The sequence below is a fragment of the Argopecten irradians genome, chromosome 4 (genome assembly GCF_041381155.1).
Source record: "Argopecten irradians isolate NY chromosome 4, Ai_NY, whole genome shotgun sequence".
NCBI lineage: Eukaryota > Metazoa > Mollusca > Bivalvia > Pectinida > Pectinidae > Argopecten > Argopecten irradians.
In genome coordinates, this window is record NC_091137.1 from 5,746,554 (window position 1) to 5,765,620 (window position 19,067).

Below are 19,067 nucleotides of genomic sequence, written 5' to 3' on the forward strand. Positions count from 1 at the left end.
ATACAACACTTCAATCCATTTCAAATATTTTGATAAGAATACATTTTTCATATTGATCAAATATAAGAATATTTTAACATTTGCAGTGAATTCTCACACTGACTTAAAGCCAGTGTTTCCGTGACCTCTTGATCTCTGATTATGGTATAAGTACGCCAGAGCCTCAGTACCAATGTTAATACAATGTATATTGAAAATAACATACATTGAACTTAATAGCACCATATAGATACTGTGCAGTGGTAATGTAAATATTACACAAAATATATCAAAAGAAATCTTGACCAATATCGTATATTGGAAAATTGGAAGAGTAATATAAACTAAAAAGAAATACTTTTAACAAATCACTTTGTACTAAGTAAGACCGGTACTAACTTAGATATACCATTTGTACTAAGTAAGACCGGTACATATAATATTTGTACTAAGTAAGACCTGTACTGACATAGATCTACTATTTGTACTAAGTAAGACCTGTACTGACATAGATATACTATTTGTACTAAGTAAGACCTGTACATATACTATTTGTACTAAGTAAGACCTGTACTGACATAGATATACTATTTGTACTAAGTAAGACTTGTACATATACTATTTGTACTAAGTAAGACCTGTACTGACATAGATCTACTATTTGTACTAAGTACTACATATAAGTAAGACCTGTACTACATATACTATTTGTACTAAGTAAGACCTGTACTGACATAGATATACTATTTGTACTAAGTAAGACCTGTACTGACTTAGATCTTCTATTTGTACTAAGTAAGACCTGTACATATACCATTTGTACTAAGTAAGACCTGTACATATACTATTTGTACTAAGTAAGACCTGTACTGACATAGCCATACTATTTGTACTAAGTGAGACCTGCACTGACATATATATACTATTTGTACTAAGTAAGACTTGTACATATACTATTTGTACTAAGTAAGACCTGTACATATACTATTTGTACTAAGTAAGACCTGTACTGATATACATATACTATTTGTACTAAGTAAGACCTGTACTGACATAGATATACTAATTGTACTAAGTAAGACCTGTACTGATATAGATCTACTATTTGTACTAAGTAAGACCTGTGCTGACATAGATCTACTATTTGTACTAAATAAGACCTGTACATATACTATTTGTACTAAGTAAGACCTGTACATATACTATTTGTACTAAGTAAGACCTGTACTGACATAGATCTACTATTTGTTCTAAGTAAGACTTGTACATATACTATTTGTACTAAGTAAGATCTGTACTGATATAGATCTACTATTTGTACTAAGTAAGACCTGTACATATACTATTTGTACTAAGTAAGACCTGTACTGACATAGATATACTATTTGTTCTAAGTAAGACCTGTACATATACCATTTGTACTAAGTAAGACCTGTACATATACTATTTGTACTAAGTAAGACCTGTACTGACATAGCCATACTATTTGTACTAAGTGAGACCTGTACTGACATAGATATACTATTTGTACTAAGTAAGACTTGTACATATACTATTTGTACTAAGTAAGACTTGTACATATACTATTTGTACTAAGTAAGACCTGTACTGTACATATACTATTTGTACTAAGTAAGACCTGTACTGACATAGATATACTATTTGTACTAAGTAAGACCTGTACTGACATAGATCTACTATTTGTACTAAGTAAGACCTGTACATATACTATTTGTACTAAGTAAGACCTGTACTGACATAGATCTACTATTTGTTCTAAGTAAGACCTGTACATATACTATTTGTACTAAGTAAGACCTGTACATATACTATTTGTACTAAGTAAGACCTGTACATATACTATTTGTGCTAAGTAAGACCTGTACTGACATAGATTTACTATTTGTACTAAGTAAGACTTGTACATATACTATTTGTACTAAGTAAGACCGGTACATATACTATTTGTACTAAGTAAGACCTGTACTGACATAGATTTACTATTTGTACTAAGTAAGACCTGTACTGACATAGATCTACTATTTGTACTAAGTAAGACCTGTACATATACTATTTGTACTAAGTAAGACCTGTACTGACATAGATCTACTATTTGTACTAAGTAAGACCTGTACATATACTATTTGTACTAAGTAAGACCTGTACTGACATAGATCTACTATTTGTACTAAGTAAGACCTGTACATATACTATTTGTACTAAGTAAGACCTGTACTGACATAGATATACTATTTGTACTAAGTGAGACTTGTACATATACTATTTGTACTAAGTAAGACCTGTACTGATATAGATATACTATTTGTACTAAGTAAGACCTGTACATATACTATTTGTACTAAGTAAGACCTGTACTGACATAGATATACTATTTGTACTAAGTAAGACCTGTTGTACATATACTATTTGTACTAAGTAAGACCTGTACTGACATAGATATACTATTTGTACTAAGTAAGACCTGTACTGACATAGATCTACTATTTGTACTAAGTAAGACTTGTACATATACTATTTGTACTAAGTAAGACCTGTACATATACTATTTGTACTAAGTAAGACCTGTACTGACATAGCCATACTATTTGTACTAAGTGAGACCTGCACTGACATATATATACTATTTGTACTAAGTAAGACTTGTACATATACTATTTGTACTAAGTAAGACCTGTACATATACTATTTGTACTAAGTAAGACTTGTACATATACTATTTGTACTAAGTAAGACCTGTACTGACATAGATCTACTATTTGTACTAAGTAAGACCTGTACTGACATAGATCTACTATTTGTACTAAGTAAGACTTGTACATATACTATTTGTACTAAGTAAGACTTGTACATATACTATTTGTACTAAGTAAGACTTGTACATATACTATTTGTACTAAGTAAGACCTGTACTGACATAGATATACTATTTGTACTAAGTAAGAACTTGTACATATACTATTTGTACTAAGTAAGATCTGTACTGATATAGATCTACTATTTGTACTAAGTAAGACCTGTACATATACTATTTGTACTAAGTAAGACCTGTACTGACATAGATATACTATTTGTTCTAAGTAAGACCTGTACATATACCATTTGTACTAAGTAAGACCTGTACATATACTATTTGTACTAAGTAAGACCTGTACTGACATAGCCATACTATTTGTACTAAGTGAGACCTGCACTGACATATATATACTATTTGTACTAAGTAAGACTTGTACATATACTATTTGTACTAAGTAAGACCTGTACATATACTATTTGTACTAAGTAAGACCTGTACATATACTATTTGTACTAAGTAAGACCTGTACTGACATAGATATACTATTTGTACTAAGTAAGACCTGTACTGACATAGATCTACTATTTGTACTAAGTAAGACCTGTACATATACTATTTGTACTAAGTAAGACCTGTACTGACATAGATCTACTATTTGTACTAAGTAAGACCTGTACATATACTATTTGTACTAAGTAAGACTTGTACATATACTATTTGTACTAAGTAAGACTTGTACATATACTATTTGTACTAAGTAAGACCTGTACTGACATAGATATACTATTTGTACTAAGTAAGACTTGTACATATACTATTTGTACTAAGTAAGACCTGTACATATACTATTTGTACTAAGTAAGACCTGTACTGACATAGATATACTATTTGTACTAAGTAAGACCTGTACATATACTATTTGTACTAAGTAAGACCTGTACTGATATAGATCTACTATTTGTACTAAGTAAGACCTGTACTGACATAGATATACTATTTGTACTAAGTAAGACCTGTACATATACTATTTGTACTAAGTAAGACCTGTACTGACATAGATCTACTATTTGTACTAAGTAAGACCTGTACTGACATAGATATACTATTTGTACTAAGTAAGACTTGTACATATACTATTTGTACTAAGTAAGACTTGTACATATACTATTTGTACTAAGTAAGACCTGTACTGACATAGATCTACTATTTGTACTAAGTAAGACTTGTACATATACTATTTGTACTAAGTAAGACTTGTACATATACTATTTGTACTAAGTAAGACCTGTACTGACATAGATCTACTATTTGTACTAAGTAAGACCTGTACATATACTATTTGTACTAAGTAAGACCTGTACTGACATAGATCTACTATTTGTACTAAGTAAGACCTGTACTGACATAGATCTACTATTTGTACTAAGTAAGACCTGTACATATACTATTTGTACTAAGTAAGACTTGTACATATACTATTTGTACTAAGTAAGACTTGTACATATACTATTTGTACTAAGTAAGACCTGTACTGACATAGATCTACTATTTGTACTAAGTAAGACCTGTACATATACTATTTGTACTAAGTAAGACCTGTACTGACATAGATATACTATTTGTACTAAGTAAGACCTGTACATATACTATTTGTACTAAGTAAGACCTGTACATATACTATTTGTACTAAGTAAGACCTGTACTGACATAGATCTACTATTTGTACTAAGTAAGACCTGTACTGACATAGATATACTATTTGTACTAAGTAAGACCTGTACTGACATAGATATACTATTTGTACTAAGTAAGACCTGTACTGACATAGATATACTATTTGTACTAAGTAAGACCTGTACTGACAAAGATATACTATTTGTACTAAGTAAGACCTGTACATATACTATTTGTACTAAGTAAGACCTGTACATATACTATTTGTACTAAGTAAGACCTGTACTGACATAGATCTACTATTTGTACTAAGTAAGACCTGTACTGACAAAGATATACTATTTGTACTAAGTAAGACCTGTACATATACTATTTGTACTAAGTAGGACCTGTACATATACTATTTGTACTAAGTAAGACCTGTACATATACTATTTGTACTAAGTAAGACTTGTACATATACTATTTGTACTAAGTAAGACTTGTACATATACTATTTGTACTAAGTAAGACCTGTACATATACTATTTGTACTAAGTAAGACCTGTACATATACTATTTGTACTAAGTAAGACCTGTACATATACTATTTGTACTAAGTAAGACCTGTACTGACATAGATATACTATTTGTACTAAGTAAGACTTGTACATATACTATTTGTACTAAGTAAGACCTGTACTGACATAGATCTACTATTTGTACTAAGTAAGACCTGTACAGATATACTATTTGTACTAAGTAAGACCTGTACTGACATAGATATACTATTTGTACTAAGTAAGACTTGTACATATACTATTTGTACTAAGTAAGACCTGTACTGACATAGATATACTATTTGTACTAAGTAAGACCTGTACATATACTATTTGTACTAAGTAAGACCTGTACTGACATAGATATACTATTTGTACTAAGTAAGACTTGTACATATACTATTTGTACTAAGTAAGACGTGTACATATACTATTTGTACTAAGTGAGACTTGTACATATACCATTTGTACTAAGTAAGACCTGTACATATACCATTTGTACTAAGTAAGACCTGTACATATACCATTTGTACTAAGTAAGACTTGTACATATACCATTTGTACTAAGTAAGACCTGTACATATACCATTTGTACTAAGTAAGACTTGTACATATACCATTTGTACTAAGTAAGACCTGTACATATACTATTTGTACTAAGTAAGACCTGTACATATACTATTTGTACTAAATAAGACCTGTACATATACTATTTGTACTAAATAAGACCTGTACTGATATAGACATACTATTTGTACTAAGTAAGACCTGTACATATACTATTTGTACTAAGTAAGACCTGTACTGACATAGATCTACTATTTGTACTAAGTAAGACCTGTACATATACTATTTGTACTAAGTAAGACCTGTACTGACATAGATCTACTATTTGTACTAAGTAAGACCTGTACTGACATAGATATACTATTTGTACTAAGTAAGACCTGTACTGACATAGATCTACTATTCGTACTAAGTAAGACCTGTACTGACATAGATATACTATTTGTACTAAGTAAGACCTGTACTGATATAGATATACTATTTGTACTAAGTAAGACCTGTACATTATACTATTTGTACTAAGTAAGACCTGTACATATACTATTTGTACTAAGTAAGACGTGTACTGATATAGATATACTATTTGTACTAAGTAAGACCTGTACTTATACTATTTGTACTAAGTAAGACCTGTACTGACATAGATATACTATTTGTACTAAGTAAGACTTGTACATATACTATTTGTACTAAGTAAGATCTGTACATATACTATTTGTACTAAGTAAGACCTGTACTGACATAGATATACTATTTGTACTAAGTAAGACTTGTATATATACTATTTGTACTAAGTAAGATCTGTACAAATACTATTTGTACTAAGTGAGACCTGTACATATACTATTTGTACTAAGTAAGACCTGTACTGACATATATCTACTATTTGTACTAAGTAAGACCTGTACTGACATAGATATACTATTTGTACTAAGTAAGACCTGTACTGACATAGATATACTATTTGTACTAAGTAAGACCTGTACTGACATAGATATACTATTTGTACTAAGTAAGACCTGTACTGACATAGATATACTATTTGTACTAAGTAAGACCTGTACATATACTATTTGTACTAAGTAAGACTTGTACATATACTATTTGTACTAAGTGAGACTTGTACATATACTATTTGTACTAAGTAAGACCTGTACATATACTATTTGTACTAAGTAAGACTTGTACATATACTATTTGTACTAAGTAAGACCTGTACTGACATAGATATACTATTTGTACTAAGTAAGACCTGTACTGACATAGATATACTATTTGTACTAAGTAAGACCTGTACTGACATAGATCTACTATTTGTACTAAGTAAGACCTGTACATATACTATTTGTACTAAGTAAGACCTGTACTGACATAGATATACTATTTGTACTAAGTAAGACCTGTACTGACATAGATATACTATTTGTACTAAGTAAGACCTGTACTGACATAGATATACTATTTGTACTAAGTAAGACCTGTACTGACATAGATATACTATTTGTACTAAGTAAGACTTGTACATATACTATTTGTACTAAGTAAGACCTGTACATATACTATTTGTACTAAGTAAGACATGTACTGACATAGATCTACTATTTGTACTAAGTAAGACCTATACATATACTATTTGTACTAAGTAAGACCTGTACTGACATAGATATACTATTTGTACTAAGTAAGACCTGTACATATACTATTTGTACTAAGTAAGACCTGTACATATACTATTTGTACTAAGTAAGACCTGTACTGACATAGATCTACTATTTGTACTAAGTAAGACCTGTACTGATATAGATATACTATTTGTACTAAGTAAGACCTGTACTGACATAGATATACTATTTGTACTAAGTAAGACTTGTACATATACTATTTGTACTAAGTAAGACCTGTACTGACATAGATATACTATTTGTACTAAGTAAGACCTGTACTGACATAGATATACTATTTGTACTAAGTAAGACCTGTACTGACATAGATATACTATTTGTACTAAGTAAGACCTGTACTGACATAGATATACTATTTGTACTAAGTAAGACCTGTACTGACATAGATATACTATTTGTACTAAGTAAGACCTGTACTGACATAGATATACTATTTGTACTAAGTAAGACCTGTACATATACTATTTGTACTAAGTAAGACGTGTACATATACTATTTGTACTAAGTAAGACCTGTACATATACTATTTGTACTAAGTAAGACCTGTACTGACATAGATATACTATTTGTACTAAGTAAGACCTGTACTGACATAGATATACTATTTGTACTAAGTAAGACCTGTACTGATATAGATATACTATTTGTACTAAGTAAGACCTGTGCTGACATAGATATACTATTTGTACTAAGTAAGACTTGTACATATACTATTTGTACTAAGTAAGACCTGTACTGACATAGATCTACTATTTGTACTAAGTAAGACCTGTACTGACATAGATATACTATTTGTACTAAGTAAGACCTGTACTGACATAGATCTACTATTTGTACTAAGTAAGACCTGTACTGACATAGATATACTATTTGTACTAAGTAAGACCTGTACTGACATAGATACTATTTGTACTAAGTAAGACCTGTACTGACATAGATATACTATTTGTACTAAGTAAGACCTGTACTGACATAGATATACTATTTGTACTAAGTAAGACCTGTACTGACATAGATCTACTATTTGTACTAAGTAAGACCTGTGCTGACATAGATATACTATTTGTACTAAGTAAGACCTGTACTGACATAGATATACTATTTGTACTAAGTAAGACCTGTACATATACTATTTGTACTAAGTAAGACCTGTTCTGACATAGACATACTAATTGTACTAAGTAAGACTTGTACATATACTATTTGTTCTAAGTAAGATCTGTACATATACTATTTGTACTAAGTAAGACCTGTACTGATATAGATATACTATTTGTACTAAGTAAGACCTGTACTGATATAGATATAATATTTGTACTAAATAAGACATGTTCTGACATAGATATACTATTTGTACTAAGTAAGACCTGTACATATACTATTTGTACTAAGTAAGACCTGTACTGACATAGATATACTATTTGTACTAAGTAAGACCTGAACTGACATAGATATACTATTTGTACTAAGTAAGACCTGTACAGACATAGATCTACTATTTGTACTAAGTAAGACCTGTACTGACATAGATATACTATTTGTACTAAGTAAGAACTGTACTGACATAGATATACTATTTGTACTAAATAAGAACTGTACTGACATAGATATACTATTTGTACTAAGTCAGACCGGTACTGACATAGATATACTATTTGTACTAAGTGAGACCTGTACTGACATAGATCTACTATTTGTACTAAGTAAGACCTGTACTGACATAGATATACTATTTGTACTAAGTAAGACCTGTACTGACATAGATCTACTATTTGTACTAAGTAAGACCTGTACATATACTATTTGTACTAAGTAAGACCTGTACTGACATAGACATACTAATTGTACTTAGTAAGACTTGTACATATACTATTTGTTCTAAGTAAGATCTGTACATATACTATTTGTACTAAGTAAGACCTGTACATATACTATTTGTACTAAGTAAGACCTGTACTGATATAGATATACTATTTGTACTAAGTAAGACCTGTACTGATATAGATATAATATTTGTACTAAATAAGACATGTTCTGACATAGATATACTATTTGTACTAAGTAAGAACTGTACATATACTATTTGTACTAAGTAAGACCTGTACTGACATAGATCTACTATTTGTACTAAGTAAGACCTGTACTGACATAGATCTACTATTTGTACTAAGTAAGACCTGTACTGACATAGATATACTATTTGTACTAAGTAAGTAAGACCTGTACATATACTATTTGTACTAAGTAAGACCTGTACATATACTATTTGTACTAAGTAAGACCTGTACTGATATAGATCTACTATTTGTACTAAGTAATATCTGTACATATACTACTATTTGTACTAAGTAAGATATGTACATATACTATTTGTACTAAGTAAGATCTGTACATATACTATTTGTACTAAGTAAGACCTGTACTGACATAGATATACTATTTGTACTAAGTAAGACCTGTACTGACATAGATCTACTATTTGTACTAAATAAGACCTGTACTGACATAGATATACTATTTGTACTAAGTAAGACCTGTACTGACATAGATATACTATTTGTACTAAGTAAGACTTGTACATATACTATTTGTACTAAGTAAGACCTGTACTGACATAGATCTACTATTTGTACTAAGTAAGACCTGTACTGACATAGATCTACTATTTGTACTAAGTAAGACTTGTACATATACTATTTGTACTAAGTAAGACTTGTACATTTACTATTTGTACTAAGTAAGACCTGTACTGACATAGATCTACTATTTGTACTAAGTAAGACCGGTACATATACTATTTGTACTAAGTAAGACCTGTACATATACTATTTGTACTAAGTAAGACCTGTACTGATATAGATCTACTATTTGTACTAAGTAAGACGTGTACTTAAAGTCTGATATCCCTGGGCACTAAATTTGACCGTGTTATCGGTAGTGATAACAATCCAAAACAAGATGAGTATACTGGCATTAAGGGACTACTTCATATCACAAACTGACAAAATCTGTTTTATGTTATTGTGATGTATTCATGTGATCAATAAAAACTTGTATGCTAAAATGTTTATAGATGGATATGTTTAACCGTCTATGGTATTAAAGAATGTATGTCAGAAGGACCATTAATGTGAAATTAATGTCAGTACTTATCGGGGACGATAATGCTAAATAGTTACGATAGTTATTACTTCATTGTGTAGCGTAATGAACTATATTAACGTATGTGACGTTGAGTTATTATACAAGTTTATATGTTATTATATGTCCCGTGACTCTGTTTTAAAGAATTGTTGTAAATGTTCGACCAAGTACTCATTAGTTTCAAGTGCAGGTATATGATATATGTAATAACAGTGTTATCACATAGTGCCGTTAACGTTATGTGCTATATCAGCTATGTGCTATATTCGTCAATGTCTGAAGAGATTGCCGTAGAAATATTTACATGTAGTATTTTATTTTGTCTGAATTTGGTTATCGATAGTCGCTTAGATTATACCTGACGCTTCATCGCTATTCATACACATGTCGGTCTGCAGTTCGAAACCAAATTAGGTCAATCCACTGTCAATAGGATAATTGCATCGTTCAACGGATGCTTTTTTCTCCAACAATTTTAAAGCAAAAATCTTCTCTTGAGATAAATATATATGATATCAATTATAGGTAACCTATCAAAATAAATGTATTGGTTACATTTGACTCTGAGAATGACGCGCGCTACTTATTAGCCAAATTCTAGTTAACTCCATCTTAATTACCATCAATCTATTAATATATCAATAATGAATAAGTCAATTAATGCAAACAAAACATTGATGATTTATCTATTCATTAATCCGAATTTGTATCATTCATTAAAACAATGATTTATGTAATGATTAAAACTTTAATCATTTCGATGTGGACAGTATGATCCATATTTTGTAATTCATAAGTAAGTATCTATGCACAGTTCACGGAGCTCGATATTAGAACTAATATCGTTCTAATAATATTGTTGTATTTTGTTCACAAAGTACACATGGCCATGACACAACTTAGAAGACGTGAGATCAGTAGGGTGGGATATTTCTGACATCATGTTATCATAGGTCGAGTTAAGGTAACGCTACTTTGCTGAGACATCTATGACGTGAGATCAGTAGGGTGGGATATTTCTGACATCATGTTATCATAGGTCGAGTTAAGGTAACGCTACTTTGCTGAGACATCTATGACGTGAGATCAGTAGGGTGGGATATTTCTGCCATCATGTTATCATAGGTCGAGTTAAGGTAACGCTACTTTGCTGAGACATCTATGATGGTAGATCTCGTCGTGACAAACCATTTCTGCCATCATGTTATCATAGGTACACATGCACACATTTTCCCAATTATGAAAGGTTTTGGAAGGTTACGAAACACGCTCACATTTTGATTACGGTTTCCCTTTTGTAAATAGTGTTATGTATTGGGGAAGACAGAACTGTGTATAAAGCACAGCTGCAGTCTAAGTCATTCGGTTTACGTAGAATGATATACATCCTCGATTCGTGCAGTCTGTGATGAGGGCTTCCGATACTATTGAAACTGAAAAGGCTGACAACGTTACTGATACAATCTGACAACGTTCTCGCAATAAATACAAGTCCTAACAGTATAAAAAATAGACTCCTTGTTCTAACAATTACTGATGGGCCTCACCCAGTCTGGACGCTAACTCTCAAATTGGTCTAGGTGATAGTTATTGTCAAAATCAGTTGCACTTACACTTTGAACGTGAAACATTTATGATCAAAACATCTGATACTCTTCACCGATAAATGTATTATACAATACCTATATACCTGTTTACACCAGGGCCCTGTCACCTATCACGGATGTATGTGGTGGTTGATAGACGGCACTTTTTTTCCTGATGTCGGCGGGCAGGGTGTTTCAAAAATACTTGGTTTTCTAACTTGATCTTTGTAATTATTTGCTTGGCGTTTATCTACAAATGTTCTCTATTCTTTGCACTCTAAATAACTTTAATTTATTCCTTGATGTATATTTCCTACCTGATATTTGTATTATATTTATTGATATTAAATTATTTCCGTGGATGATCGCAGTAGTTTGTTTAATACTTAGACCAAATGGCATTGGACTGTTCAGGTAGTTTTGAAAAACGTACTTTACACTATATCTACACGGGTACTAGTTACGTTATGTTCATATCTCATATCTGTTGATGTGGCAATACTGGTTTTTATCTTCTCTTATTTCGTTAATTATGTATTATCAGTAATATCATAAAAATGAGGCCACCGTTATGTCCTTGCCTTCTATTTACTATCTGAACTTATTCTCCGTGTTACCCGGAAAATAGCGTTGGTTAACTCTGATATAACTTATTTTACCCATATTTATAAACAATGATGTGCATGATTTGATACATATTCCACTGGATTATTCAATTTACTCGTGATACAATTTGTAAGGTATACAGAATTTGTTCATCACTTCAAATAGTAACATACTGAGACAACTATTTCCCCATGCGCTAGGTACCATTACGCCACTATCCCACTAAGTTCAGTGACACTTGTTTATTCTAACTATTTTTGCAATAAGATTATTTGACAACATTTAGATATGGTCGATAGTATATCTAGTATATTTAGTCAACCGTCACATCCTTCGATTTAATGTCCTAAAGATAAGCGACCGGCGATGATCTCGATAGATCACCTTCAGTACCCGACTCCTCTGTCATGTGACAAATTAAACAATGATTGTGTAAGACAATTCGGATACTAATGATATCCATGTGAAAAGTCCTAACAAAGATCCTAGAACATTGACCACCACAAGCTAGACGTGTAGATGTCCTTTTAATGATACTGTTTTCGTGGCCTTTATATGTATCTATGTGATTCGAGCTGATTAATGAATCGCCTAACTTAATGAGTTACTCCTGTTCAGGTGTAAGTGATAATGTTGGGCGTAATGAGGTATTTTATACAGGTGGAAATGATAGGTCGACGACACAACACAATATGTAATTATATATATACGGCAGCCATGTACGTCTGTCAGTACAGTTGCTCCGGGCCGCGGTGGTAATTGAAATCCCGATACAATACATTTGTAAACAACGCCAATCCGGGTGAGACCAACTCTTAGTTAAATAGCGGCAATAATGGTGGATCAATCTGAGTCGTGTCCGCGCTTTGCCAGTCACCCGTTCAGCCACTGTATCCACAGGCTTATCGAGATTTAGTTAGAAATCAGATCTGTGACCGACTAGACCGTAAGGACTTACAATATTGGAACATGGCTTTCCATTACTGTGACTGCTTACCTGTAAGTACCAGTTTTTAATATTTTTCCTGTCTTACTTGGTATATTATACACATTATAGGTGATATTGACATTTCATTTGATATTTCAATTATAAGTGATAAATAACCTTGTTCGTAATACACCAAAACAAATAACAGAGTAGAAACGAATTTACTGCAATATTCTGATTTACAAAAATTCATTGATAATCATTCTACAACTGTTGCGCCTTTCAATTTCTTGGGATCATCCCTTTAAAATAATCATGATAGTTTTTAACTTGTAATCAAATCATTCAGTATCACATTCCAGATACAGCATACAAAATGCATTGCCGTTATGAACCGTTCAACGCAAACTGAAATTTCAAATTTCAAATGTAAAAACTGTATGCTTAGGAATATGTTTTCAATCATAATACTTTATAGTTTATGTTAAGATATTAAGTACCAAATTTCAGGTAAAACATTGTGATGTCTTTTTTAACAATAAATGACAATTGAAGTTTAAATTTCGTAAGAAATACATATTGCTGTTTAAAAGGACGTATATGAACTTCCTATGAGATATTTGGATATAGCCATCACATCCGAGTACAGACAACATGTCTTCGTCACTGAGCGCTGCTCATATACTACATATGTATCTAATTATGTGATGTTATGTTGATTGTTGAAAATGTGAGTTAAAGGATAATTACTGTTACACCATTTCGTGTTACAAGCTATTGTCGATATTTATGGCACCACATCCTCCTAAGTAACTCTCTTGTTATCTTGTTATGATGTATTTATATTTATTTAGCATTATAATGTATTTATATTTATTTAGCATTATAATGTATTATATATATTTATTTAGCATTATGATGTATTTATATTTATTTACCTTTATAATGTATTTATATTTATTTAGCATTATAATGTATTATATATATTTATTTAGCATTATGATGTATTTATATTTATTTAGCATTATGATGTATTTATATTTATTTAGCATTATAATGTATTTATATATTCATTTAGCATTTGATGTATTTATATTTATTTAGCATTATGATGTATTTATATTTATTTAGCGTTATAATGTATTTATATATTCATTTAGCATTATGATGTATTTATATTTATTTAGCATTATGATGTATTTATATTTATTTAGCATTATAATGTATTTATATTTATTTAGCATTATAATGTATTATATATATTTATTTAGCATTTATGATGTATTTATATTTATTTACCTTTATAATGTATTTATATTTATTTAGCATTATAATGTATTATATATGTTTATTTAGCATTATGATGTATTTATATTTATTTAGCATTATGATGTATTTATATTTATTTAGCATTATAATGTATTTATATATTCATTTAGCATTATGATGTATTTATATTTATTTAGCATTATGATGTAGTAACATTTATTTAGCATTATAATGTATTTATATTTATTTAGCATTATAATTTTTTTTCAGAAGAACGAGGAATCAATTAAATCTGTTTTCAGTATAGCCCCAGACGTTTTGATCGTAGGTAGTGTCAGGTTTATCTTGTATAGATATATTCCTTTGGCTGTTTACCTTCAAACAATACTGATGTTTATTTATTTTGTCCAGTATCATCAAATACATCTGCAAATATTTATGTCTGGGATGATTCTGATGATTAATCGAATTTTTCCATCATCGTCATAAAGAAAAATACAATACTCAGACTTTGGGATGATCGTTTTCAATATCGTGCCGAGAAGTTTTCATTATTAACATTGGTGTATGCTCCAAGAAGAAAAATGAAATTGCTTGTGACTTAGTCATAATTACTAGCAACATAATAACATATTTGTAGATGTTTTTATTCAGTAGTTTTTTTCCAAGCCAGACTGTAGTGTTAAATTCTGTCTCATCTTTTCATCTCTAGTTTTGTAAGTTTTGATAAGAGGTGAGCGCAATGTATGGTCATCGGAAGTTAGAGAGAGTATTCATTATAGTTAAAAGTAGAGAGATTATCTATAATAGGTAGCAGTAGAGAGATTATTTATAATAGGTAGCAGTAGAGAGATTATTATAATAGGTAGCAGTAGAGAGATTATTGTAATAGGTAGCAGTAGAGTGATTATTATAATAGGTAGCACTAGAGCGATTATTTATAATAGGTAGCAGTAGAGAGATTATTATAATAGGTAGCAGTAGAGAGATTATTACAATAGGTAGCAGTAGAGAGATTATTATAATAGGTAGCACTAGAGAGATTATTTATAATAGGTAGCAGTAGAGAGATTATTATAATAGGTAGCACTAGAGAGATTATTTATAATAGGTAGCAGTAGAGAGATTATTTATAATAGGTAGCAGTAGAGAGATTATTTATAATAGGTAGCAGTAGAGAGATTATTATAATAGGTAGCAGTAGAGAGATTATTATAATAGGTAGCAGTAGAGAGATTATTATAATAGGTAGCAGTAGAGAGATTATTATAATAGGTAGCAGTAGAGAGATTATTATAATAGGTAGCAGTAGAGAGATTATTTATAATAGGTAGCAGTAGAGAGATTATTATAATAGGTAGCAGTAGAGAGATTATTATAATAGGTAGCAGTAGAGAGATTATTATAATAGGTAGCAGTAGAGAGATTATTTATAATAGGTAGCAGTAGAGAGATTATTTATAATAGGTAGCAGTAGAGAGATTATTATAATAGGTAGCAGTAGAGAGATTATTATAATAGGTAGCAGTAGAGAGATTATTATAATAGGTAGCAGAAGAGAGATTATTATAATATGTAGCATAGAGAGATTATTATAATAGGTAGCAGTAGAGAGATTATTATAATAGGTAGCAGATAGAGAGATAATTATAATAGGTAGCAGTAGAGAGATTATTATAAGAGGTAGCAGTAGAGAGATTATTTGTAATAGGTAGCAGTAGAGAGATTATTATAATAGGTAGCAGTAGAGAGATTATTATAATAGGTAGCAGTAGAGAGATTATTATAATAGGTAGCAGTAGAGAGATTATTATAATAGGTAGCAGTAGAGAGATTATTATAATAGGTAGCAGTAGAGAGATTATTTATAATAGGTAGCAGTAGAGAGATTATTATAATAGGTAGCAGTAGAGAGATTATTATAATAGGTAGCAGTAGAGAGATTATTATAATAGGTAGCAGTAGAGAGATTATTTATAATAGGTAGCAGTAGAGAGAGATTATTTATAATAGGTAGCAGTAGAGAGATTATTATAATAGGTAGCAGTAGAGAGATTATTATAATAGGTAGCAGTAGAGAGATTATTATAATAGGTAGCAGAAGAGAGATTATTATAATATGTAGCACTAGAGAGATTATTTATAATAGGTAGCAGTAGAGAGATTATTATAATAGGTAGCAGTAGAGAGATTATTATAATAGGTAGCAGTAGAGAGAGTATTCATTATAGGTAGCAGTAGAGAGATTATTATAAGAGGTAGCAGTAGAGAGATTATTTATAATAGGTAGCAGTAGAGAGAGTATTCATTATAGGTAGTGGTAGAGAGAGTAATCATTATAGGTAGTAGTAGAGAGGGTAATCATTATAGGTAGCGGTAGAGAGGGTAATCAATATAGGTAGTAGTAGAGAGGGTAATCATTATAGGTAGCGGTAGAGAGGGTAATCAATATAGGTAGTGGTAGAGAGGGTAATCATTATAGGTAGTGGTAGAGAGGGTAATCATTATAGGTAGTGGTAGAGAAGGTATTCATTATAGGTAGTGGTAGAGAGGGTAATCATTATAGGTAGTGGTAGAGAGGGTAATCATTATAGATAGTGGTAGAGAGGGTATTCATTATAGGTAGTGGTAGAGAGGGTAATCATTATAGGTAGTGGTAGAGAGGGTAATTATTATAGGTAGTGGTAGAGAGAATAAGCATTATAGGTAGTGGTAGAGAGGGTAATCATTATAGGTAGCGGTAGAGAGGGTAATCATTATAGGTAGTGGTAGAGAGAGTAATCATTATAGGTAGTGGTAGAGAGGGAAATCATTATAGGTAGTAGTAGAGAGAGTAATCATTATAGGTAGTGGTAGAGAGGGTAATCATTATAGGTAGTGGTAGAGAGAGTAATCATTATAGGTAGTGGTAGAGAGAGTAATCATTATAGGTAGTGGTAGAGAGAGTAATCATTATAGGTAGTGGTAGAGAGGGTAATCATTATAGGTAGTAGTAGAGAGGGAAATCATTATAGGTAGTGGTAGAGAGGGAAATCATTATAGGTAGTGGTAGAGAGGGTAATCATTGTAGGTAGTGGTAGAGAGTGTAATCATTATAGGTAGTGGTAGAGAGAGTATTCATTATAGGTAGTGGTAGAGAGGTAATCATTATAGGTAGTGGTATAGAGAGTATTCATTATATGTAGTGGTAGAGAGGGTATTCATTATAGGTAGTGGTAGAGAGAGTAATCATTATAGGTAGTGGTATAGAGAGTAATCATTATATGTAGTGGTAGAGAGGGTAATCATTATAGGTAGTGGTAGAGAGAGTAATCACTATAGGTAGTGGTAGAGAGGGTAATCATTATAGGTAGTAGTTAAAATTATTTTTATGAAGGAGATAAGTAACGACACAACATGTGTTTTCTTATCTTACTTCTTAGAATAATGAAGGCAGATTTCTGTACTGAAGGTAAATATTTGCTTAATTATCCAATGATATCCGTAGATATGTTCTTCACTCATCCGTGCTATTTTATTGGGCGACATTTCCTGCTCGCTTGTATCAACTGAACAGATAATCTCTGGAACAGACTAGCTTGTGGCCAAAATCTTATAGTTATTGTTACGCTGTCTCAAATGATCCATGCTTCTAAGTATACACTGATCATTTAGTGTCTTTACGTTCAAGTTAAATTTTAATGTGTTAGGACGAACTATCTACTGAGTCAGAAGACAGTACAGTGGCATAGAGAGGGACAAACTATCTACTAAGTCAGAAGACAGTACAGTAACATAGAGTAGGAGGTCTATCTACTGAATAAGTGATAATGCTCTCATTATCACCCAGAATGTAAGTCCATATTAACAAGTCCTGTCTGTCTATGGTCTATTGACCGTAGTAAACGTACATTCATCCGTAGTTATATCATAAACATAATTTACTAAAACATGTTACATGATATGTCTGGTTAAGGTTGCGTAGTGACCAGAATAGGGAATAAAATGGATATTTGCCTGTCAACATATACACTGCTGCTACTTCTGCTTGATTCGGCTTAATAAAAAGTTCTTTGTGTTCTTGGAGACCACATTGAAGGCACTATGTAAATTAGAAGTTTTCATTAAAGATTATGACCCTGTGGAGTCCGCTGTTTTATAAGCTTTATTAGGGATCATTAAGAGCGAAGTATAATTCTTTATTTACAATAGTAGCTGTATGCGTTAGCACTTCAGAGTAGCTTTTTATGGAAGTTTATACAATACTCGGTTGGCCCTAACTAACCATTGAGGATTCGT

The 19,067-nt window shown here is 31.1% G+C and overlaps 1 protein-coding gene across 2 annotated transcripts in view; it reads left to right on the forward strand.

The window, feature by feature from the left end:
* The window catches only part of LOC138320432 (nociceptin receptor-like), a 96,659-nt gene that overhangs the window by 45,134 nt on the left and 32,458 nt on the right, over window positions 1–19,067 (forward strand). Inside the window, exon 1 of one of the 2 annotated variants that reach the window (XM_069263392.1) lies at window positions 13,453–13,591. The exons of the other annotated variant lie outside the window; for it this stretch is intronic. The gene's annotated coding sequence lies outside the window, so the exon portion shown is untranslated. Of the gene's footprint in view, window positions 1–13,452; window positions 13,592–19,067 lie in introns of those variants that run through there. 2 annotated transcript variants of the gene reach the window in all.